Raw genomic sequence first — 17,144 nt, forward strand, 5'->3', positions numbered from 1 at the left:
TTTCTTGCAAATGTTCGCAAAAAACAGGATTTTCCATAAAAGTTACCAGATCTGGACTCTCATTTTCCATTTCACATTGAACTCGTGAGACTAGATTAGGAGATTGAGAGTCTGAATTGTTGGGTGCACTTGGGTACCCCCATAAACATCCTACACCAAGGTTACTTCTAACCAAAGTATAACTAGTTTCCCCAACTCTAGTTCTAACCTGTAGCCTAACTGATTCTACCAATGCAACACACTACAACAAAACTGAGTTTTTACGACATCACATTAATGGCATACAGTAAATGCAAGCTGTAGTTTTCACTTTTACGACTTTCTTTTTTTTTTGCATATTGTAAATTATATCCTAACAACGACATGTCTATTTCTTACGTTATTAATGGTAATTATGATGATGTTTTTACAGCCTACAATGTTAGCCATAAATAATTAAACTTTCTATGGCATTCATATGGCATGCTACTAACACATCAAACATACATAGCACACGTATGCTAGCTATTAAACATATTTCACTTGACACGACACACAATTTTTGTCGTGAATGGACCAAAAAAAAAAAAAAAATAGGTGCCAAAATAAAACACTGGTGCCAAACACCAAAAAAAAAAATGTATTACTAACAAAATATACTCTTTAACTCTTTGAACATCAAAAACGTAGAAGTGAAAAGTTTGACTCCAAGAGAAAAAACAAAGAAAGCAGGATGAGAGAAGAACAAAGAAAAACGTAGAGAAGAGATATACATATATATATATATATAGAGAGAGAGAGAGAGAGCTCTAAACCAAAGGAGAAGAGAGAATGATGAAAGAGAAGATGGTTGGAAGGAGATAGAAGAGATGAACGCACAAGAGACTCTGAGAAGAATACCACTTCCACCCCTAAACCAAGTTTGAAGATTAAAACTAGGGTTTTGATTTGGGAATTTCTATTGGAAAATTAAGATTTTGATTGAGGAACTCAAAAATTAGGGTTCTGTTACCCTTAAACCAGGTTTGCAGATTCAAACTAGGGTTTTGAATTGTTAATTTCTATTGAAAAACTAGGATTTTGATTGAGGAGCTCAAAAATTAAGATTTTGTCACTCTTAAATCAGGTTTGAAGATTCAAAGTAGGGTTTCGATTTGGGGATTTCTATTGAAAAATTAGGATTTTGATTGAGGAACTAAAAAATTAGGGTTCTATTTTAGGTTATGATTTTTTATTTTTTATTTTTTAAAATTTTGTAAATGTGAGTTGGGAAAACTAGGTTTTCTTTTTAATTCTTCTATTTTGTTTGTTTTACAGGTCGAGAAATGGGTTTTCTCATTCACTCACTATTAAATGAGTCTTCCTCTCTAAACTAATGCAAAATGGTTTTTTTTCTCTATTTTTCCATCCTTCTCTATTCTTCGATTCTTCTTTTTGGGTTTAAAATTTGAAGTTTTTATGCTAGTATTCTCGCAGTTTGACCTTAAAACTCTAAATCAAGTGAGATTTATATACTTCGAATTTGAAAATTCTTCTACAAGTAAAATCCCCAGTAATAAAAATCAATTCATGATTTTCATAAGAGTTCTCCAAAGAGTGTGGGTAAAGGAGAAATGGAAAATACAAAAAGAAAATGGGTTCTAGAAATTGGAAAACAAAACAAACATTATGGGTAAAGGAGTTTCAATTTTGTGTACTATAAATTTTATTGAATGTTGGTGCGCTTGGAAATTAAAAAGTTATGAAAATCCAAGTTGACTTTATATATTAGTGCTACTGGAAAGTTTTTTGTGACTTTTTATTTTTAGATAGGGATAGGCTTCTCTCTAATCTATGATTTAGATTGGAGAGTGTTACTCATGGGTCCTGTTTTGATGATCCAATCTATTTATTTTGTAGGGCTCTTCGTATATATTATTCACACACAAAAAAAAAAAAAAAAAACGCTACTTTGATAATCATAACTTATTCAATTTATCATATTTTAAAAAAAATGGATTACAAATATATTTTTGAAAATAGACCATCTACTTTTTTGGTTTAAAATGTTACAAATTAAATTGATGACGATTATTAGATTGACTTAAATATATATATATATATATATTGGTTAGTGATATATAGAAATGATCTTACAAAATGAAAGTTTGAATAATCAAAATGGACATGTGATGGATCCTACTGCTCGGACAACACTCTTATGACCCTTTTAGATATTAGTGTGTATGTGAAAAATATTATTTCTTGGATAGTGATGTATGCCATACTAAACAATACGATAAATATACTTTAGTACTTGTTTCATTTTGGTCCTCACAATTTTAATTAGTTAAATTTTGATTCTAAATTTATGATTTTATTTCAATTTGGTCTGATTGATTGTAGCATTTGACATTTTCTTATGAAAATACACAAATAAGCGACACGTGTCTTGTTTTTAGAGATAAAATTATAAACTTATTCAACCTGTGAGTTAACTCAACGAGCTCAACGATTATTTTCTATTAAAACTCCTAATAATTTAATTCATTGGATACAAAATTTAAAATTAAGAATCAAAATTAAGTTAATTAAAAATATAAGAATAAAATAACACAAGACAAAAAAAGATAAGTACTATCAGTGTAATTTTTTCTAAATGATAAATATAAATGGTCAAAGATGACCCACATATTCACTTTTGTTATATAATTAGGAAAACAACAATATTACAAACTTACTTTTATCAATCCAGAATTTACCTAGAAAAATAAATCAATGCTCATATTCATTTCATATGTAAACCTCGCATTTCATCAATTCAACCTCAACTACACAAACATATTCGGGTAAATTCAGAGTCTGTAAAAGTGGGTTTCTAACATTTTTCTTAGGAAAATAACCCACATGAATTGCGAGATTTCTCATTTTGCCAAAAATAAAATTTGTTAACATATCTAACTTGTGAGAATCACAAAAAACGACACTCTTGCAACTTTATTTTTTTATGTCAATAAAAAAATAAAAAAATAAGAAAAGAGGCAAGAGCACAAGTATCGTAGAATTTTACTCAATCCCAATTAGGTTCATACTAAGAAGAACCCCAAACATGTGTTATCTCAAGCCAAGAGGTTGGGAAAATGAGTCCAAATCCTCTGCAAGCCTTTTCTACAGTGCCCCAAAACAACATCGTTTTTGGACAAAATTTAAAAGAAAAAAAAAAGTAAATTACAAATACATCCCCTCAAGTTTGCTTAAAGTATAGATTGTCCGATGTGATTTAGAAAATTACAAATATCCCTTTGTCAAAATTTTTTATTTAACAAAATTAACTAAGAAAATGAAATTCATAATTGCTCTCATATACAATAATAAAATTACTTAAATTATTAATTGAAACATATTTCTAACATAATTAAAAACCGTAAATTGATTTGATGATTTATTAATAAAATGGGCGATTTGTTATGAAATTAGAAATCTCAAAAGTGGAATATAATTTCCAGAATCACGGGGGGCAATTTTTATTTTAATCAAACCCCAAGGTTGTACTTGTAATTTAAGAAAAAAAAATACAATAAGCAACAGTAGATAACCCTCCATTGTCTTCTCTATTCTGGTTTAAAGCGATAGATTTTTCGTCTTCGTCCTTCTGGATTTCTCTCTCAGTTGTTCTTTCAATTTGATTTAGATTCACACATACAATGTGTTTGGATATTTATCTAATATAATTAATAGAGTGGTCATATAAGGATTTGAGAAAAGTATATATTTTTTTATAATTTTGTAGTTGATGATGATGTAAATTCCCATCCTTCCATGTGTTTTTGCAAGATCTTGTAGAATCTTGTAGATCATATCATAAATTCCAACTTCCATGAAATAATTACTCCTCCTCCTTATTCTTCTCTAAAAACTACATAGCAATCCTACTTCTCTGATTAAACCTACTTCTCTCTCTAACTTTTAAACCCACACAGCAAACTCACATAAAACCCACTTATTAATTGTAGCCACCATATAAAGCAAACTCCTCATTTTCTCTTACAATTAAATCCACTTGTGTGATTTCAAATCTTTCTTTTGGTAAAATCATTTGTATATATATATATATATATATTTTGACGTATAAATATATATATATATATATCCTCTCTATGTTTTGTCTAGATCTAGAAGGAAAAGAAAGAAAGGAAGAGGAAAAGGAATGAGGAGGAGGTGCGGCTGGGGAGGACCGCTAGAAGAGGGAAAAGACTGAGGGAGGGTCATCGGAGGGATTGGGGGTCACCGGAGCTAGTGGGTGAGGTGGCCAACAATGGGGCTTTTGTCTTGGTTATGTTTTATCTGCTGCTGCTGCTGCTTCTTGTTTTTATTTCAAAGTTTTTCTCCAAAATGATGTAATTTGGGGGCACTGTAGGAAATGTTTACAGGAAAAACGTGCAGAGGATCTAGACTCCACTCCAAGCTAGGAGTCCAGATCATCTGCTACCTTTTCTTGCGGCACTTCTTATGGCCCTCGCCAAAACGATGTCATTTTGGCAAACACGTTGTCGTTTTGTTTAGTTTAGTTTATTTGAAAATTTGAGTTTCTCCTGCTTTGACTCTTCCACTTTCATTTGTTTATTTATCTATTTGGCCTTAATGGAGCGAGACGCTAGACAAAAAGAGAGAGAAAAAAAAAGAGTCAAACTGAGAGAGAGAGAGAGAGAGAGATGAAGAGCTGAACACGACGGAGAGAGAAACGAACTGAGAGAGATGGTGGAGGGAAGCGACGGTGAAGAATAGAGGATGGCGGAGTGTAGCTCGACTTTTCGTGCTCCTTTTGGCAGACGATAAGCCCTACAGTTCGGACTTCTGTGGTTCTGAATCTGATTCCACAAGTGTAATATGAAATAGATTAACACCAAAGAGTCCAAATCCGACAAATCTTTTGAAAAATTGATTTTGAATCAAAAAGCCAAAAATGAACTATTTTACCAGATACTGAGTCGCCACCTAAATGTTTTTGGAAAATTTAGGAAACCCATGACTCGTGCCAAAGGCCATGTATCCGTCATCACCAAAATTGGGAACTTAGGTACGAGAGGGGAAGGTCATGAATTGAGCACCCCACTCGCCCGATCAAAGATCGGCCTCTACTAATCATGATGTAATTCTTATTTACAATATATGCTCTTGTTCCAATTTATTAGGCTAACTTACTATGTGATGCGCGCACAAGTATAGACAAATTTGCAAAAATGGGAACACTTGATTTCATGTTTGTTTTTTTGAAAAGAGTTTGTGAATGTGCCACTTGAAAAAGTGGGCTCAAATGTACATTAATCAAACTATCTCAATTCAAGCAACTAGCCTTCATCCAAAGGTGTTTAAACAATTTATCACTTAAGCACTTAGCCTCATGGTGAACATGCTTTGACATGGTAACATCAACATACAATGCAATATGCTAAAACACAAAAATGCTCACCTAGTACTCTGAGGCAAGCCAAAAGAAACAAAAGAGTTTGAAAAATGCATGATCCTAACTATGCAATATGACTAATGCGATGCATACAATATGCAATTACTAGAGTTGACTACTAATATGGCATATGAATCAATTTGATAACATGCGGTCTAAGCACGTATTCAAAGAATGTTTAACTACAATGCAAGTTAGAATGATGAGCCGAGCTTAATGCATGCAAGACAATGGATGCAAGGCATAATAGATACTAAACAAAACATGATGCCCTAAACTAACCATCATAAGCAGTTAAATAAAATGGAGAAAGACGTGGGGTTAGAAGACATACACATTATTACAACTATGCCCTCGTGGAGGAGGGTCCGAATAAACTAACTAGCTAAGCTAATTAACTAGCTATTACAAAATGAATTAACTAATTATTACAAATTGAGTAAACTAACTATGCTAGCTAGTTATTACAAAACTAATTAATTAATTAATTATTCTATGGAACTAACTAATTAATTACAAATTACACTAATTAATTAATTACAAATTAGAATTAACTAATTAATTACAACATGAAATAAGTAACTAAGCTAACTAATCAGCCCTTGGAAGCGAGGAATGCTCATGCATGCGCAGATTCCCACTCGAAAAGCCTACTATTCTGCTGCCAGAATGCCTCTGTTGCACAGTTAGGACATCTTTCCACCTCAGCCTTTGCTCTGTTCTGTTCCAAAAAGTCGCTACTAAATTTGACAAAAGTGGCCGACAGACTAGAGGTGGTGGCCAGCCAGCCATAACTAGTAGCCTGCCGTCCAGAATTAGTGGCATGCCGGCCACAAAATCCTGGTTCCTCCTCCTACAACATAAAGCATACAGTGCACAAAATAGGATATTCTCAAGGTATGTTTGTACACTTTACCCCTCCTCATCATCAAAACAGCTCAAAGGAGTGGCAAGTTCAATTCATAAGCCATCAATCGATGTAATTTCATTGCATGATGGCCTATGAACCAAGATGTACAATTTCAATAAGTGCACAAGAAAAGACTCCCAAACCTCATCCCTATCATGAATTGATCAAGGGAAGTGGTTGACCTTGGAAACTTGAACCATTTCATCACTAGCAAGTGAGTCCAAAAGTGATTTTTAAGTCCTTTAATGGAAAGAAGCACCAAACCAAGAGTTGTTTCAGGCATGAGAGAAGTGTCATGCCGTTGGTAATGAACCCCCAAAGAGATTAAACCATTAAGCACAAGACCTCAATCTCAACCCTAAACAAACAAGTGGCTTGAAACAACTTTCAAAGCAAAGAAAAAGCCAAGAAATGAAGGTGGTTGCAGAGGTCATTAAAGGTGATCACAAGTATGGAAAGCAAGAAATAAACACTATCAACTCAGATAGGCTGGTGGCTAAGGCCTAAATCACCAAACCTACGAGGACCATTACACTACAAGCATGTAATATAAAGCATAAATGACACAACCAGCCTGAAACAGTCCTAAAGTAAGCAAAAACAGTGTTGAAATTTAGGTAAAAATAAGCTAAAATAATTGAGAATTCAAGCTAGTAAACAAGCCAAAGGAGGGGTGGCTAACCCTTCCATTTTTGGGACCTCAAAACATGATTTTTAGCCTCTGAAAAATTGTGAAATTCAATGGTAAAAAGATTAAAAATAAACAAAAAGTTGAGGAAGAGTTGGGAAACACAAGGGTAAAAGCTTAGGATACAAAGCTCAAAGAAGGGTAGTTAACTCTCCCTCCAACCTTTGGTAGCTTTAAACCACAAGTTTCAGCCCATAAAAATAGTAGAAAAATAGTTCAAAAATAACAAGAAAAGATAGCAGAGAAGTAGTGTAAGGATACTCAAAATTATACCTCTTGAAGAAAGATTACTCTTTGTTTCACAAACCTACAAGTTCTCACTCTCAAGGGCTGAAATTTTAGCTCAAGAACCTCCGCAATAAGAGTTAAATATTTGGTTTAGGAAGTGTTTGGGTAAGGTGTGTGTGTGCAAGATAGAGATAGAGAGAGAATTTCAAGAATTTGAGCCTTTGGAATTTTTTGTAACCTAAAACCAAGAGGGTTGGCTTGATATATATAGAAAAACAGCTTCTCAAGTCAGAAATATCTGTATAGGAATAGCTGGAGCTTTTGGGGGATAACTGGGAACAAATATGTAGGCTTTACACAAGTGGCCGGCAGGCCAGAAGTAGTGGCCGGCAAGCCACTAATAGTGGACGGCCATCCACAAATAGTGGGCTACCGGCCACAAAAATCTGCTTCTAGGCCCGACTTCAAACGGGTATATCTCCTTCATCCAGACTTGGTTTTAGATCATTCTTGAGTCTAAATTGAATCATTAGAAGTCTAATTTCCAATGGAGGTGGCCTCATATCTAAATTCTCAGTGTGAAAAGAGATATGCCTATTTTAGTGAAGGTTGCTCATTTCTATCTTAATCGGATAGATGTCTAACTTCAAATGGCCATATTTCTCTCATCCAAACTCAGCTTTAGGAGATTCTTGATTATAAATTGAATTCCCTAATGTCCACTTTCCAATGACGGTGGCCTCACAACTAAATTCTAAGTGCACAAAGTGACAGGCCTGATTTAGTGAAGGTTGCTCAGTTCTCTCTTACCGATTTTATGCTCAACCATTTCCCCAACTAGTTTTCTTCCCTCTCCTCCAATTTTCTTCAACTCCAAACCTATAAATAAGCAGTTTTAAAGATTTTTCAAAGAGTTCACCTCTCTTTTATTTATTTCCACTTTGTCCTTACTCGGTTAACCGAAAAGTGCAATATTTTAAACGAAATGTGAGCCTCGGAACATCATAGAAATATTTGAAAAAATATTTTGTAAAACAGGGTTTAAGGTCTAAAATAGTTTTGGTCAAAAATAGTTTTGGTGAAAATAGGGCGTAAGGCTGGGATTTAGAAGCTCTTCTTGCTGAAGAAATCGAACGTTTGTACAACATAACTTTCATCATCGAGTTATCAACCTTAGACACCCAATATGAAGGATAGAGGATGGCGGAGGGGCACGACGAGACGACGAAGGGTCATGACGTGACGGCAAGGCGACATTGTGGCCATAACGAGGTCCATTTCATCATCATTGTTATTTTTTGCTATTACATATATATATATATACATATATACAATTGTTGGGAATATGAGTTTTTGATGAATTGTTGTTATACATATATACGTATATATGATTGTTGTTATTTCTTGTTGTCATTTGATGAATATGAGTTTTTGTTGGGAATATCAGTATTATACTCTTTGCGTATTGGCTGATTCTTACCATCTTTGCACTCTTTCCCTATTATAATGTTATGCATAAAAAAAATTAAGGTATATTGTAGGGATTTCATACAAAATTAGAAATTTTGTTTTCCTATAAAATTCCTAATATCGTTTTCCCCTTTTATCTGATAAAATTCTTACCATCTTTGCACTCTTTCCCTGTCTCAATTAAGTGGGGTTGACTAAATTAATCTTTTTATTTTGGTCTATCAAGCGCTATATGCCTATTTTCTTTTTTACCCATTGAGCTCTCCTATTGTATTAATTTGTGTGATATTTTTGGGGAAACTATATTGTGAAATTGATGCTTTATTGATCACCCATGTAACTCGTTGGCTTGAAACCATCTAAACATTCAACCAACCTACCAGTTTGAGAGAGTCGACTGTATTTCTTAATTGTCTGTTTTGGGACTCATATTTGTGAACTTGTCCTATGAAGATAGTTAAATTAAAGTAACATAAATTTTGTCATGAAAAATGAAATTGAACAAAAATATGGTTCTATTTTCCAAAGAAAAGATATTCCGTAAGATTACTCTAAGAAGCCTATATAAAAAATTTATAGCTTTTCAGAATAACAATATCCCAAGCCTATTTACTTTGAGTACATTATTCAATTTTTGTTTATGTTTATTATTATTATTATTATTATTATTGAATTGCAGGTAATGGAAGAAAATAATGTTGTTGATTAATTGGCCAATTGTGGTTGGAAGTCGAAATTGAGCATGTCATTTGACTCTAAACAAGTTGCGTATGATTTTTACACTACCTGTGCCGAAAAGGTGGGCTTTAGTATTAGGAAGGCGTATGCACACAAGAATAAACATACTAAGGAAATAACTTCACGGACTTTTGTATGTTATAAAGAGGGAAGGTGGGGTATTGACAAGCGAGATCCACTAGTAAAATTTTTTAGTCAAGAGGTGAGATGTGGTTGTGGTGCTCGATTTAGTATCAAGTTAGATAGAAATTTAAGAAAATATGTTGCTTGTGATATTGTTGAACAACATAATCATAACCTTTTACAATCCAAGTGTTGAAAGCCTCACATAGTTCTGCTGACAATCATATAGATGGACATCCCTAAAAGGCTTGCACTAAATGATGATGTTGTTATCTTTTTAGATTGTGGTCTTTTTTTTCTTTTTTTCTTTTTTAATGCTTTTCAGTCTTTTTTTATGTTATTTTTTTGTAATGGGAACAATGTTTGGAAAGGAAAATGGGTATATACTATATTAAATTTGTTATGGTTGACATTATTATGATGGATTGATTGACAAACTTGTATTACACAAGTTAGCCTTTTATTCTTGTAACCTTGCTAGCCTTTTATTTTATTTGTTGACCTTGAAATTTTGTCTATTTATAAAGCTTTTCGTCAATTATCTGTAATATTTTGGTGCCCTTGATGGAATTTCAGCAACGTGTTTTTGACAAATGTATTATTACTTGAAAGTGGTGAACAAAAAAAAAAAAATTGAATTCGTGGAAGGTCAAAGCCTTAATACTTCTTCCAACATACCTCTTTTGGAAGAATCTTACGCTTATGGGGCGGTAGAACATCCTTTCCTGCTAAATTGCTTGCTAAAGGAGTGGCATATTGGTTCTAAGTTCTATCAAGTTGTTAAAATTGGCATTGTTCAGTATGTATGTGTTCTTTGATATTTTAGACCTTGTAAGATCATTCCCTTGTTCAAATTTAACAAATTCTCTAAGCATTCTACTAAGATGTTTGCTTTCCAGATGATACTAATGATGATCTATCCTCTGCTAACTATGGTCTTTGAATTCTTTGGTGTTTATGGTGATGGCATCTTTACACTGTCATCGCCTTCCCCCTGAGACCCTGAGAGGCTCTCCTAGTTAGCAACCAACAGGTAGACTACATAGCATTAAAAGTAAGCAACACATGCACAACAATCAACCTCCAAACACAATATATGCATAATAATCAAACTCCAAGTTTTCACACCTTCTCAATGCCACAAGTAGACTACGTTACTTGCTCTAAATAGCAACATTCTTACAAAACAGTGAGTCACATTTGTTGCTCTAAATAGCAAACATGCATAAACAAAGAACAATGCATTACTTATACTTCTAACTTGCATATATATATATATATATTACATCTTCATAACTGATACGATACCAAGTACAAGCAAGATAAAGAACCCAATAATATGACCCGAACTTCGATTTATGTTTATTTCCAATTTAAGCATCTTCGCTCTTTGAAATTTAAGTTGTTCACTTTGAAACCGAAGTTGTTCAGTCATAAATTGTAGCTTTTTGGTGACAGTTGGCATATTTTCCATTTACACTTCTTCTTCACCTCTACATTGTGAATTTGTAGGCAAGTACCATCCAATAAAACCACTGCAATCATGACAACAATAAAATAATTTATTTTTGTTTCGCTCTGTCTCGGAAATTTGAATAGTTGTTTTTTTACGACGTTTAGGACAGTTTTTGTGGCAATATGTTAATTGATCTAAGGTACTGCCGTTAACACTTGAAGTTGACATTTGTAAAAATATTGAGGCAAATTGTAATATTTTACACAATCTACCTAGTAACCCAGTTAAAGTTATGAACAAGCCAACAAAGAAAAGTAAGCACCACAACATAAATGACCATTTGTGTTTCAGAAGAAGAAAAAACCCTTCAAGTGGGAAAAGAAAAGATTTCTAGGAAAGACTATGTGATCTCTTTCTTTCTCCTCTCCAATCAAACCTTGCACTTTGATATCATCATAGCAAACCCCAATTAAAAAAACAAAAATAGCAATGAAAGGTGATTTGCAAATTAAGTGGTGGATATCTAGTCATCGATTTTTGAGTTACAAAACTGCAGATTTGGATCCCACTGAAAGAAAATTAAATCTAATCATAAGAGACAAAAGTTGTTTTCATTAAATTGGAAACTCTAATTGATTTCATAACATTGAGGAAGCATTTTACAAAATAAATAACATCATAATAAAGTCTTTAGATCAAAGTCGATAAAACAGAATTCAACATCTATACTATTTTTACAATCTTACCCCAACATGAAGAAAAATTAGCAACATGAAGAAGAAGAGGAGCATAGCAAAGGTAGAAGTAAAGAAAAGAAGAGAAAAAATAAAAAAGGAACTAAGATTTACCTGAAGAAGAAGAGGGGTCAATAGCCAGCAGAGCAAAAAGAATGTGTTTTCATCATAAAATTTTATTTGAAAAAAGAGAAACACGTAAATAATAGCTTAACTATGACATTCTCCAAGAAGTTTGAAAAAAGAGAAACACATAATAGTTCACATGAATGCTATTTCTCATGGCACATTTAGAATCAGTTTCATTAGGAATCAGTTTCATTAGGAAACTATATTGTAATCTTTCAAAGGCGTCTAAACTTACAACCCAAATCATCTTTTTATCATTCCCAAGGTACATGAGTGATGGAAGAATAGCAAGAAATCATATAAATCAAACCATAGCAAATATCCACAAATATATATATATATATCAGTAACAAAATATCCACAAACGGACCTTGTTGTCGCCGCCGCCTCTCTTCACCTCGCCACTATTGCCTTGCTACAAGAGTCACGTCGGCTGGCCACCTTGCATCACCGCCTCTGTTAGTCTCTGACCACTTCTGTTCGTCTCTTACCGCCTCCCCTCACCTCACCACCGCCTCTCCTCACCTCACCTCACCTCACCTCGCCTCCGCCGCCTCGCTGCGGAAACCACGTCGCCCGCCCTCGTAGCTCTCTCCGTTCATGTCCTCTCTCTCTCTCTCTCTCTCTCTGTTTGTCACCTTTCAGTTCTCCTCTCTGAGAGGGGTTAGGGTTCAAAATTGAAAATAAGGTTAAAAAGGAAAATAAGAAAAGAAAAGAAAAGAAGAAAAAAAAAAGGTCCAAAACAATGTCGTTTTGGACCACCACAGGGAGCACCGTAGGAAAGTGCGGCAGATGATCTGGACTCCCAAGCTAGACCCCTGTTTGTCATTGCCTAATCTTTTTTTATTTTTCTTTTTTTTGGGACATGACAATGCCTAATCTTGCTAAGGCACTCTTGCAACTTGCATGCATATCTAGATATTTATTCGTAAAAATCCAATGCTTATGTAGTTCCTTATGTCACTAACGTTACAAAAACTCCAAGGACCATAGATATTGGGCTCAAGAAACTTATCCAAAAAAAAAAAAAAAAAAAAAAGTGGTTGAGATTTGATTGTGTATTGTAAACTCTACTATTAGAATAAATTTGAATTATAAATTAATCATTTTGCATAAAATTCGACGTGATTGTATAAACACTAAAATTAATGCCAAGCATAAACACTTATTTGTATAGATCCAAAATAGTCAATCCAACCACCCACCACTCCCAGCTACAATGGCTTCTCAGAAGCACCAACTTCACTTTGTTTTAGTACCTCTAATGTCCCCAGGCCACTTCATCCCCATGATTGACATGGCCAAATTATTGGCACAACACGGTGTGACTGTCACTGTTGTCACCACCCCTGTCATTGTCTCCAGATTCCACCCAACCATCAACCGTGCAATCGAATCCAGACTAGCCCTCCGGCTTCTTCCTATCAGGTTCCCATCCGTGGAGGCTGGCCGCCCAGAGGGGTGCAAAACTGTAGACACCTTAACCTCTCCACACCTACTGATAAATTTTTTTTATGCCATTGGCATGTTGCAACAACCATTCGAGCAGCTATTTGAAGCGCTCGAGCCATTTCCGTGTTGTATAATAGCTGATAAACATATTGAATGGGTAGGCGACACTGGTCGCAAGTTCCAGATTCCAAGAATTATTTTTGATGAAATGAGCTACCTCACTCTCTTATGCTCACACAATTTATGTATTTCCAAATTTCATGATAATATATTTGAGTCATAGCCGTTTGAGTTGCCTGACTTGCCTGATAGGATTAAGTTAACTAAAGCTCAACTGTCTATATTATTCACTCTAGGTACACCGGAATAGAAGGCTTTCCAAGAGTGAGTACGAGCTGCTGAAGTTGAATCATATGGAGTGGTGATTAATAGTTTTGAAGAGCTAGAACCCAGATACGCCGAGCAGTTTTGAAAGGTGAAAGGAGATAAAGTTTGGTGCATTGGGCTGGTATCACTGTGCAACGAAGACAACTTGGACAAGGCTCAGAGAGGAAACAAGGCCACCAATGATGAAAGCCAGTGTTTGAAGTGGCTTAATGAGCAAGATCCAAGGTTTGTGGTCTATGCATGCCTTGGAAGCATTAGTGGCCTCTCTCTTCGTCAGTTAATTGAGATCGGTTTAGGCTTGGAAGCTTCTCAACACCCGTTTGTGTGGGTTATAAGAGGCAGAAGTGTGGCAGAGAAGATAGAGAAGTGGGTGAAAGAAGATGGATTTGAGGAAAGAACGAAAGGGAGAGGACTTGTAATCCAAGGTTGGGCACCGCAAGTACTCATACTATCACATCGGGCTGTTGGGGCATTTTTGACACATTGTGGGTGGAATTCGACCCTATAAGGGGTGTGTGCGGGTGTATCGATGATAACTTGGCCAATGTTCTCTGAGCAATTTTGAATGAGAAGTTGGTTGTGCAGGTTTTGGAGATTGGAGTGAGCGTTGGGGTTCAGGTGGTTGGTCACCTAATTACAGAAGAGAACTGTGGGGAGTTGGTGGAAATAAAGGTAATTAGGGAGGCTGGTGGGAAAGTAATGGGTGAAGGAATAGACAGAGAAGAGAGAAGGAGAAGGGCAACGGAAGTAGGGGGTTCTTCATACTTGAATATGAGATTGTTGATTGAAGATCTCATCAAACAAGTTAACCACAAGGACTCAACACCAAGGTTCTAAAGACCAGCCGTTAGGTCAGTTCGTAACGTAAAATGGGTATATCGCTATGAATGAAATTCATCGAAGAACCAATTGGTTCCCATTATGTAATGGGGTGTAACTGTTAAACAAGTTCGACGGTGTGCATACCGGATTCCGTACTAGATGAAAGTGAATCAGGGCTCCGCACTCGGTTGGACTATCCAAGGATTGAGGTTCCTGCCACAAGAAGCACCGTAAGAGCTGCCCGGCCGGGGTTGGCCGGGTAACCCCTCCAGTGTGGGAATTAGTGATCCAAGAAGAAGTGTAGAGAGTTGAATTTGTAAGTCAGTGATGTTCAGCTGGGATTAGTTCAGTCACCTTCAATGTGAAGTTCATGTAGTATATATAGGGTTCCTTGCTTGTTGCTCAAGATGGTTTCATGGAGCTCAGGTGCTGCCAAGTTTCCTTTTGGCATTGCCCAAGGTGGGAGGCCACCTGGTAGTTGTCATAGAATGCATATACTCATTGTAGTCATGCTGATAACAAACTTCATTCTTCTGGTTTAACAACTTTCGTGATTCTAAGTGTAGGGGACCAGCTGAGGTGGCAACTTACACATGCACATACTTATAACTTTCACGTTTCTCAGCGAGGTTTCCTCAGATCAGTACCATTGTTCTTCGGCTCGGCCTTCTGCAAAACTATTGTCGTCATGGGCTGGCCCATTCAGATATCTGTGTATAGACTTGGCCCATTTTAGTTCGACCCATAGATTTGATCTTGCAGCTCGGCCCAACCTAGCCCAGCATCGTGGCTGGACTAGCCTTTCCACTGCGGGTTGGGCCCAAGTGCTTGAGGACTTGGGTAGACTGTTGATTATGGAGTTGGGCTCAATTGGCTTGCCCATATATTTATCTAACCCACCTGGATTTGGGTTTTAGTGGATTGGGCCTGCCTAAGGCTCGGATTTGACCCATTTATATTCAGCCCCTTCATTTGCCTCCCTAGTTCGCGGTAAGGTTCCCTTTGGGGGGGAGCTATTGTTCTGCTCCCCAAGCGTCACGTCGCTTCGGTTCTACCCTAGTTTGGCGTTGGTGATGGTTCAATCTTGACACATAACCCCTGCATGTGTCCTTTCGTGGTGACACGTGGCAACGTGGGATAGATGTGCAGAGATAGTGCGTCGATTCCATACTGAAGGTCGTGCTTAGTGTACCTTCACGTCGGCTGGTGTAATAAATGCCCTGGCTGTCAACCCAAATCCCTTTATCTTTTTGGCTCTTTTAGAGAGTTTCGAAGAAAGAAGAAGAACCCTTCCCGTTCCTCTGAACCAGTCTCGTTGGTGCTCTGCTCAGACTTTTTCACCGCCGGTCTTGCTTTAACGCCACTCGTTCGCTACCGCTACTCTAATCTCTATAAGTCTTCTTGTGATCCTTCTTCTCTTTTCTTTTTCTATTTCAATCATCTTGTCTAGCCCTTACGCCGTTGTGTTTCACACTCTATTATCTGAGTTCTACCTCTGTCCCATTAGGTTTGTTAAATGGGAAAGTTTCGCTCACTGGTTGATACCCTCGAGGCCATGGCCATGTTCTGCCTTGACTATAATATCCCCAATGATGTGAACCTTTCGCTAGCAAAGGTTGATGCCAAGCATATGGGTACTAGGAGTACCGTCGCCTTTCCGATTGCGGCCATCGTCGAGGGGGAGGTTCGGTTTACCCTCGACCCTTTGGTATGCTGATTTCTTCATCAAGTTCAGTTAACCCCGATGCAAGTGTCCGTGGACCTGTTCTGTGTCGTCTGTGGTGTGTCCGCCCTTAACAAGCGGTTGGGTTTGAACCTTAAAATCTGGGATATTTTAGGCTGCTACACTCTTTCGCACAACAAGGACCACAACACGTACTACTTGCGTGTTCGTTCGGTCGATTGTCATCTGGTGACCGGGTTGCCCGATTCGGATAAACACAACGATGATTTTCTGTAAGTTGGTGGCAGCTGGGAGTTCCCTGCTGGGACTAAATTCTAGTCTGAACGGATGCCTCAGAAGGATGGCTACCCAAGTTCAGGTTCTTCCCTCTAGTGTCTTTTGTATTTCTTACCTTGTTTTGGATGTTGCTCTAATGAGTCACTTCTTTTCTTTGCAGAGGCTTCCCGTTTCCAGTGCAGGCCGAACCGAGAAAACACTGAGGCCACAAAAGCTGCTCTAAGGTACAAGAAGAGATCTGAGCACGAGCTGTTGGATTACCAGTCGATTTCCCGCTCCACCATTCCGAAGAAGGTGAGGCCTGCTGTATCCCTTCTAGATTCCGACACTGAGACAGATACATCCCTCACTCCTCTGGTTACGAATCGTCGCTGAAGCTAGGGTGCACCGTCTGAGATTACGCCCTCTCTTGTCCCCAGTTTCGCAGGAGGCGGGTCTGTGTCGAAGAGAAGAGTGCTGGTGGATTTGGAGGCTGAGGCTTTTGGCACCTCCGATGTTCTGGAGAGCCCTCTGGAAAAGGCCGAGGTGAAGAGCCTCATGGAGGTGAAATTGGAGGTGGGAGCTTCTGGGACCCCTGCTACTGCTGTCGAGCCCTCTACTTCGGTTGCTGCAAGAGCGAAGAAGA

At 36.9% G+C, this 17,144-nt stretch overlaps 1 pseudogene; it reads left to right on the forward strand.

Moving 5' to 3' along the window:
- The first annotated feature begins 12,998 nt into the window (after positions 1–12,998).
- LOC114306894 (UDP-glycosyltransferase 73C11 pseudogene) lies at positions 12,999–14,574 on the forward strand (annotated as a pseudogene).
- The last annotated feature ends 2,570 nt before the right edge of the window (positions 14,575–17,144 follow it).

Source organism: Camellia sinensis, chromosome 10 (genome assembly GCF_055761805.1).
Source record: "Camellia sinensis isolate YWXY chromosome 10, ASM5576180v1, whole genome shotgun sequence".
NCBI lineage: Eukaryota > Viridiplantae > Streptophyta > Magnoliopsida > Ericales > Theaceae > Camellia > Camellia sinensis.